Here is an 8591-nt window from a genome sequence, read left to right on the forward strand (position 1 = left end):
ATCTTAGTGGTTCTGGGTAAAATTGTCTCTTTTTCAAAGTAAATTAGCATAAACAAGAGTGGTGCATATTTCAGATTTAAAAGATTCATGGTGATAACCTTTGTCATCCCAGGCTCTAAATGTGTGTTCACACTGTGCTAATAGTTTTTCACGAAAGACGTTATTCATTAATAAAATCTCCCCTATTCCAATTCCAAAGCCAGCAGTAAGGCATGTATGAATCAGTGATCTTTTCTGGGTAGGAAGGGTGTTTCAAAGGCGTTCCACCACAGAGCTGCGGCGAAGCGTTATCTGCCAGGGCGTGCAGCAGGCTTTCGCGGCAGCCGCTGACCCATAGTCCTCAAACTGACCAGTTAGTGTCCCTAGAAGGAGGCTGTTAGCTGGCAGAAATCCATGATCCAGTGGAACATTTGTCCTCCTGATTGTAGGGTGACCTCTGAGTGGCAAGTTACCCCCCTAAGGGAAATCAGATGCACTATTTGGAACACGGATAATCCTTCATTTCTATGGAAACATGGATTATTAACAATATTACGTTCCCAATAAGCTTTAGCCAATATCAAAAGATTGCAAGTTGTTCCCAGAACAATTACCTTTTCTATTCTTCATCTGAGTACCATGAAATATGTCTCATGTCTTGCACGTGTAACTGTCAAGAAGTTATTCTAGATGGTGGAAAATGATGAAAGACAATGCAATTAATGCGTTGACCTTGTTAGACAATTATCATAACTATAGCTTGATAGTAAAGTCAAACAAAGATCGGTATACCTTTTGCAAGACAAGCAACTTTAATATAGTAATGTCACTGTCGAGATATAATGTGCTTTATGACATCAGATAGTGTAAATAGAAGAGTATATGATATAGAGACCAGACAGTCCTTTAATATATAAAAAATAATTTGGTAACACTTTACTTAAATGGGCATAAGTAACTCAGTTACTATTCAAGAACAAATCACGAACAAATATAGAAACTGCATGAAATACAGTCATGGTTTATTAATGATGGACGAACATGGGATTGGTAGATAACTAACACTTAGTTGCTGGTTAATTAGTACATTAAGTAATGGTGTACTACGGAATTATTTGTGCCCCCTCAAGTAGTTACCAATAATTTCTTCAGAACAGAAATAAGTAGGGATATTTGGTCTGTACATTAATAAAACACAGAATAAAGATAAAACTGTTCATTTTGAGTGGAATTAAACTAATGAATATGCTGTGGATGGAATGAATTACCTCAGAGGAAATTGGCATTTAGAATGTGGACGCTAAGGTCAGTTATTTACACAACAGCAGAGAAATCTCGGGGAATGGAGGCAGAGTCAGAGAGGCAGTGAGCATGGCTTGGATGGTGATGGTTTAGCGATGGCTGTGAACTCGTCTTGATTAAACCTGATGACCCCATCACACGCCTGTCACCATTTCTGAATTCTAATGCAAAAAATGATGAGAGAAGACGATATGAGATGGAACAGACAAGTACCTCAGATCTCAGCCGAAAGGACCGCAACTTGTGCCTGACCTTGCGTCTGAGGGTGGTTTGAAGGTGTAGATTTCGGAATAAGACGACCAGAGATTAGACTGTGTTGAAGATCAAGGTGAGTTCATTAAAATGCATGGGGTGTACTGTGCTTCTCAAGTCTCAGAGACAGGCTATGATGCAGCTCTCATGAAGATGTTGAAGTGATGGAGCAAGAAGACATAAATCCCGCCTACACAATTTTCCATCAAAACCAGCTATGTGATCAGCACAGCCAATTAGGACATTCAATTATTTACCATGACCACAGCTAAATTTACTCTGCCCAAGACAAGCAACCAGTGTACTAAGTCCACCACGTCTGAAGTGTGCATTACTCTCAACTAGCTTAGGTTTCCTGCTTGTTAGTGGAATCTAGATCTACAGTGAGTGTCTGAGAACTGCTCCCCAAGACAGACATAGATCCACTTCATTTGCTACAGTCCCTGTTGTGCATTGCTTCTAATGAGCTGTGAAATTACCTTCTTCTACGAAGACAATAAAACGCTACAGAGCAGATTTATCAAACACTTGCAGGTGTTTAGTAAATTTAGAAATATATTTTTTAGTATCAAATGTGTAATAATTCCTGCTAGCACTTCTAGTGAGACGAGTATAGATTCAGTCCCATCTGAAGCTGCCTGTTGCACAGGTGCTATTTGCGTTATGTGTGCAGGCATTTATGAGTTTAACATAAATTTCTACAAAAATGAAGGGGAAAATTTTCAATGAAAAACATTTGTGTATAAATATCACGCATATTTAATTTGGAACAAATGAATAACGGAAGACAATGCACGCTTCTCCTGTGTTTCAGACCAGACATCCAGCACCTGGCTTCTAGCTTCTGCCAGGATTAGCTTCTGCCCCCCACCGACCCCCCACCATGAATGACACCTGCAACCCAGAGAGCTCCAAATGATAGAGGTAATGGATTAATTATCAGCCCTCCATGGAAAGGAAAAGACGACTGTGGTATAAATTGCTCAGGACCTTAATAAAAGTATAATGTAAAAGTATATACTAAAAGTATAATAATAACAATGATAATAATAATAACAATTATTATTGTTTTAATTCAAGGTTCATCTATTGTCATTCTAAACATGTTGACATGTGAAGGGAATGAAATTTGTGACTCCAGCAGCATACAGTAAAGTGACAGCAATTCCATAATAAATAAAATGATTCACTACCTAAAATTCATATATACGAGCTATCAATAAATGACAGAAAGTTACACTGTTTAAAAACAGAGCAGCATTGTTAAAAACATGCCAGAGCAGTGTTATAGCAGTAGCAGGACCACAGAAGACAGAAAGTAGGTGAGGACAGTCATTGCGGGACGAATTATTATTATTATTAGTCTTAAATTGAACTGTTACTGTATACTATGTAGAGCTTAGTGACCTGTCTGCTCGCAAAATATTCCTTCTCTATTAATTTTTCAGGAAAATTCACCCCTCCACACTTTTTTTTGTCACTAGAACGAAAGCCAGGGGCACCGAAAGCGTAACGGTCTGCAGGAGTTCTGGCTGAGGAGTGTGCTGGAGGAGGAGTAGGGGGGTGCGGGGGGGACGCGTATTTACAATAAATAAGTGCGCGTGGAAATAACACTTTATGCAGCTACTGCATCCACAGTGGATACTGGATGGAGCTGGGAGCTGAGGGCAGGCAGGAAGGTGCAGAGATGGTGCTAAGCAGGGCACGAGTGGGATGCTCCACCAAGCACTTCTCCCAAAGTGTCTTCCGCTCCTTCTTCTGAGCCTTGTTTCCTCACTCCCAGCTTCCTGCTCAGCTGCATAATATTGCAGCGATTTATTTTGAGTATTCAGACAACCAAATAGGCCATTATCACCAGGCTGGGGATAATTACAGCACCAAAGATCCAGCCGCGTCATCACACAGCCCCTCCGGGCTCACCGACAGACAGCTGCTGATGGGTGCAGAGATGGGGGGGGGGGGGGGGGGGGGGGCTGTTTGGCATGAAACTGCTGGCCAGACTAACGAATGTGTGACCTGGGAGGGCAGACTCAACACCGGCACAGCATCAGCCACAGAGTACGACCATGGAGCAAAAATAAGCCTCATAGAGAAGGACCATTCAGACCAAACTGCAGGGCTAAAAAAATAATAGATAAAGGTTGTTAACAGGAAGCACAGTCATCGTTCAGCCCACCCCTGCATAGACTACCTAAAGGACGCTAAAAACATACTGATTCATACAAATTAAAAACACTTTAACTAAAATATTCCAAACAATTATTTTCAATTAATTTGTATTACATCCGAATAATTGAGGAGAAATAATAAAGCTGAGATTAATTGACAGTTTGAGCCATAACACTCCATAACACCCCCGTGTATCTCCCCCATTTCAGAAGAAAGTTGGTCGGATGGCGTCTCTATTGCTGAATGACGCAGAAACGCAGCAGCCATAAAACTGCAGGTTGTAGTGCTAAATTGTTTTAATTTAGTTCTGGGTGTGAGCCACTTTCCCTGAGATGTAGTACCCAGGATTGATCACCCAGTGCTCAAAAGTGAAAAAAGAAATAGATTTTGGATGGTGGAATATGTGTTAACCGTAATCTGAACACAAAGTCTGCAGTAAAAAACATGAAGAATATAGGTTACATTCTCCAAAACTGTCGCTGCTTTTCAGACCTTTTAATGTGTACATTCAATTATTGCGATGCTGTTGGATTGATGTGAAAAACTGTATTTGATTTAATGTGGCTTGATGGTTTGATTAGTATTTGCACGGCATTGTAGCATGCAGTGCATGAAAAACAGCCGTCTGATGTTCGTAGAAGCACAGTCTCAACACCGAATAAAACAAAAACATGAAAAGCATCAAACATCAAACAGAAGGCTTTAGACTGATAGCAAACAAACATAAACATACATCAAGAAACATTTTTTTATGCCCTGGAAGGAAGCAGACCAATCAGCAGTTTTTCTGAATGTATAATATGAAAGTGAAGTATCCAATATCAACAAAAATGTCTCATGAAACCTCAGATGCAGGATTTTGTGAATAAACTGTGCCACACAAACAATGACAGTAATGCATTCTCTATGGAGAAACAATATGCACAGCAGAAGTACCCTGCAACCGATTAGCATCTGTTTTGGATACATTTCAAACAGCACCCCCCCCCCCCCACCATATCACAAAGCACTCAAATATCAAGAGATATGCTTAGAATAGAGTCACTTTTATTCCCTCTTTTAAGTACCACTAGAGTCAATTGAATCATTATATGAATGGAGTACATACATCGACGAGCCAAAACATTACGACCACCCACAGATGATGAGGAATAATGATGATAAATCTCAGTGACTTTGACAAGGGAGAAATTGCCATGGGCAGGTGAGTACGCTGGAGCATCTTGGAGACGGTAAGGCTTGTGGGGGGCTCCTGGTCAGCGGTGGTGTACCTATCGACAGTGCTCGGGGGAGGGAAAAACCACAAACTGGCGACAGACTGGCGGGCCCCATTGGGTCATCGATGCACGAGGGCACCGGAAGCCGCACCGGCTGGTACAGAGCGACAGAAGGGTACTATGGCACAACTGATGGAAAATTTCAATGCTGTGAATGAAATCACTGTGTCACAGCACATAGCTCATTGTGCCCGCTGTGAATAGGGCCGAGGAGCCACGGACTGGTTAGTGTGCCCAGGTTTTCCCATCCATTGTCTAAAGCGTCTACAATGATCACGTGATCACTGGGACTCGACCTCGGACCAGTGGAAGAAAGTCGCCTAGTGCATGAACTGGATGGGCAGGTGCGTTTGCTCCATTTTCCTGGGGAACAGATGGCACTAGGGTGCACTATAGGAGGAAGTCAAGCTAGAGGAGGAAGTGCGATGGTCTGCAGTGCTCTGCTGGGAAACCTCGGGTCCAGCCATTCACGCGGAAGGTACTTTGACATGTGACGCCTATTGCGACATTGTTGCAGACCACGTACACCCGTTCATGCCAACAGAATTCCCCAACGGCAGCAGCATCTGTCAACAGGATAACGTGCCCTTTTGCGCTGAAAAAATGCTCAGGAATGGTTTGCAGAACATGAAAAAAGAGTTCAGATCTCAGTCCTGTCGAGCATCTCCAGGATGTGCTGGAACAGCAAGCCCGATCCACATGGCTCCACCTTGCAACTTGCAGGACATAGAGGATCTGCTGCCGACGCTGGTGCCAGGTATTACAGGACACCTTCAGGGGTCTTGTTCAATCCATACCTCAGTGGCTCACAGCTGTTTTAGCTGCACAAAAAAGACCAAAAGCATATTAGGCAGGTAATCATAATGTTTATAGGAAAAAAGCCATAGCATCCACCATAAACACGTAGATACTAAGTCATGTGTAAAATATGTAGTACATTGTTCACAGCATTTCCATTGAGACTTCGGGGCAGTTAGGCTGATTCCACTCAGGGAATATTTGGAACATAATTGGATCATAATTGTGCTTTTATAGGGTCCAAAATCTCTAGCAGCACCGCTACCTGGGGGGGCATAAAGCCTGTTTGCAGAGGTAGAGATGGAGCAGCACATCTTCATAAATGCAGAGATAAAAGGTACAAGAAACACACAAGTCTGACCCATTTTTACAGACATGGAAAAAGTCCAGAGCTCCTTAGGATAATAGGAAGATTATATGTCCTGAGCGGCCACATCCTACGGGGGAGTAGGAAGGTCAACAAAAGGCTCGCGATTCACTTTCATTGCCTTCTTTTGCTGAAATGCAATCAACTGATGTTTATCATTATTTAGCCTGTATTGTTTTTGTCTTGCTGTTATCCATGCCTTACATATCAATGAAGCACTAATAGAAGAGAGATCATTATCCTGCTCGCGCTTGTGGTGTTTAATGAACGGCACAGACCCTGTACAGCCCAGCACGTGTGTATCAGGGAGCACGACAATGTAAAATTCAGTCCCTCAAATATATCACTGCTTTCCGCATGCGTTAACTTACAGTTCATTTTTATCTACAATCATCCCATCAAAACCGATGTTACTTTACATTTCTTTGCTAATTCATCTGCAGAAAAATACACTGTTTAATTAATGAATTAGTTGTAAGTACTTTTTTTTAATTAGTATGCAAATTTCAAAAGAATACAAAGTATTACAAAGCATTAAAATTTCCATTACAGTATAAAATGCACCATTTGTACTATGTAAGATTAACATGGGAAGTATTATTTTTGCTCATTATCAGAGCTTAACAGTTAATTACAGTTGATCAAATTTTAAAAGCAATAATAGCATTTTTGCTAATGAAAATCTCGGTTGGATGTAAATCATTTTTCCTCTCCAGAAGAGACAGATTTTTATATTAGTGTCAGAGCCAACACTGCATCACATTTCAGTTCGTTTCCATATGTGCTTCCTTCCTGTTTTTACAGCCAAGGCAGTGACATAAAAAAGGATAGATCTCTTTAAATAGCTTTATGTCGTAACCTGTCTTTACGAACATAGGCACCATAAGGCAATACAGCACTTACACCCAAGAACCTACAAACTGTCTCAGTCACCACACTGTCTCAGACAATAAAGGGCAAAAACTGGGCTATTAAACACTGGATCTGAACTGTTTAATATAAGCACAATTCATCTTCTTAACTTATCTGCAGAGATGAAAAATCGCACACGGCTGAACGGGCACATGGAGGCGGTAATGATTACACACACAGATTACTGTCAGAGAGCCCTTCCATTGAGCATCAAATTCACATTTATGTCGGTCGGAGAGAACTGTTGACTCAGGAGGTAGCAGAGGAAGCTGACCTGGTAAAAACACACAACCAAAAAACCACTACATTTCCTGCGGGTACATAATAGATGGCATCTATTTAATATAATGGTAAAGCACCATAATACTGGTGGGTGTTATCCTGTAATGGAATGTATAATATGCTGAGGATACACCCCTGCCTCCCCTCACTGAACGGTCGTTACTTGAGGGGGGGGAGGGGGGGGTAGGTGTCACGGGTACGCGGTCGGGCGAAGCGGGCAGGTGTAGAAGGAGCAAGCAGGCAAGCGGAATACGGGGCAAAACGGGAGTTTAATGGGGAAGTCCGGGAAACGGGGAAACAGGACGGCAACAGATACCAACAACATCAATGACGGACGAAGGACTCAGGTAAGACACGGACTGAAATACACAGGACTGAGCAAATGAACTAGATACAGCTGGGTACAATCGGGAGAAAACACGTGGGTAATCAGGGGGCGTGGCACACAGGAGGAGCCGACGAGCCGGGCATGACAGTAGGGGGGTGCAATGTATACAGTAACTTCGAATTGGGCTCAAATGCAATAGGCACCTCATGAAAGCATGCAATGTAAGAAAGATTTTTTAATAATTTTTGAAAAATAAAGGTTTCATCATAACTGTTTAGGGTACAGTTTCGCATCTAAACATAACTTAAGAAAAAGTATCTGATCCATAGGATAAAATACATTTGTCTGACATAAGACTATGATCTCTGTTGGTATTTGCTCTTCATGCTGTATCACTGCATGCTCCTTACCTCTCTCCTCGTGCTGTATCACTGCATGCTCCTTACCTCTCTCCTCGTGCTGTATCACTGCATGCTCCTTACCTCTCTCCTCGTGCTGTATCACTGCATGCTCCTTACCTCTCTCCTCGTGCTGTATCACTGCATGCTCCTTACCTCTCTCCTTGTGCTGTATCACTGCATGTTCCTTACCTCTCTCCTTGTGCTGTATCACTGCATGCTCCTTACCTCTCTCCTCGTGCTGTATCACTGCATGTTCCTTACCTCTCTCCTTGTGCTGTATCACTGCATGCTCCTTACCTCTCTCCTCGTGCTGTATCACTGCATGCTCCTTACCTCTCTCCTGGTGCTCTACATTCGCAGCGAATCGGCCTCAGTAACGCATGGATTCACAATAAAAGATAAGGAACATGCTATTATTTATGTACTTGGAATATTTTCCATGCCCCGGGAAGCCACATCTCCTTCTCCTCATCCTCGTCTTCTACACATGAGGCCTAATAACACTTGGGGGGGGGGGGGGGGGG

The sequence above is a fragment of the Brienomyrus brachyistius genome, chromosome 6 (genome assembly GCF_023856365.1).
Source record: "Brienomyrus brachyistius isolate T26 chromosome 6, BBRACH_0.4, whole genome shotgun sequence".
Lineage (NCBI taxonomy): Eukaryota > Metazoa > Chordata > Actinopteri > Osteoglossiformes > Mormyridae > Brienomyrus > Brienomyrus brachyistius.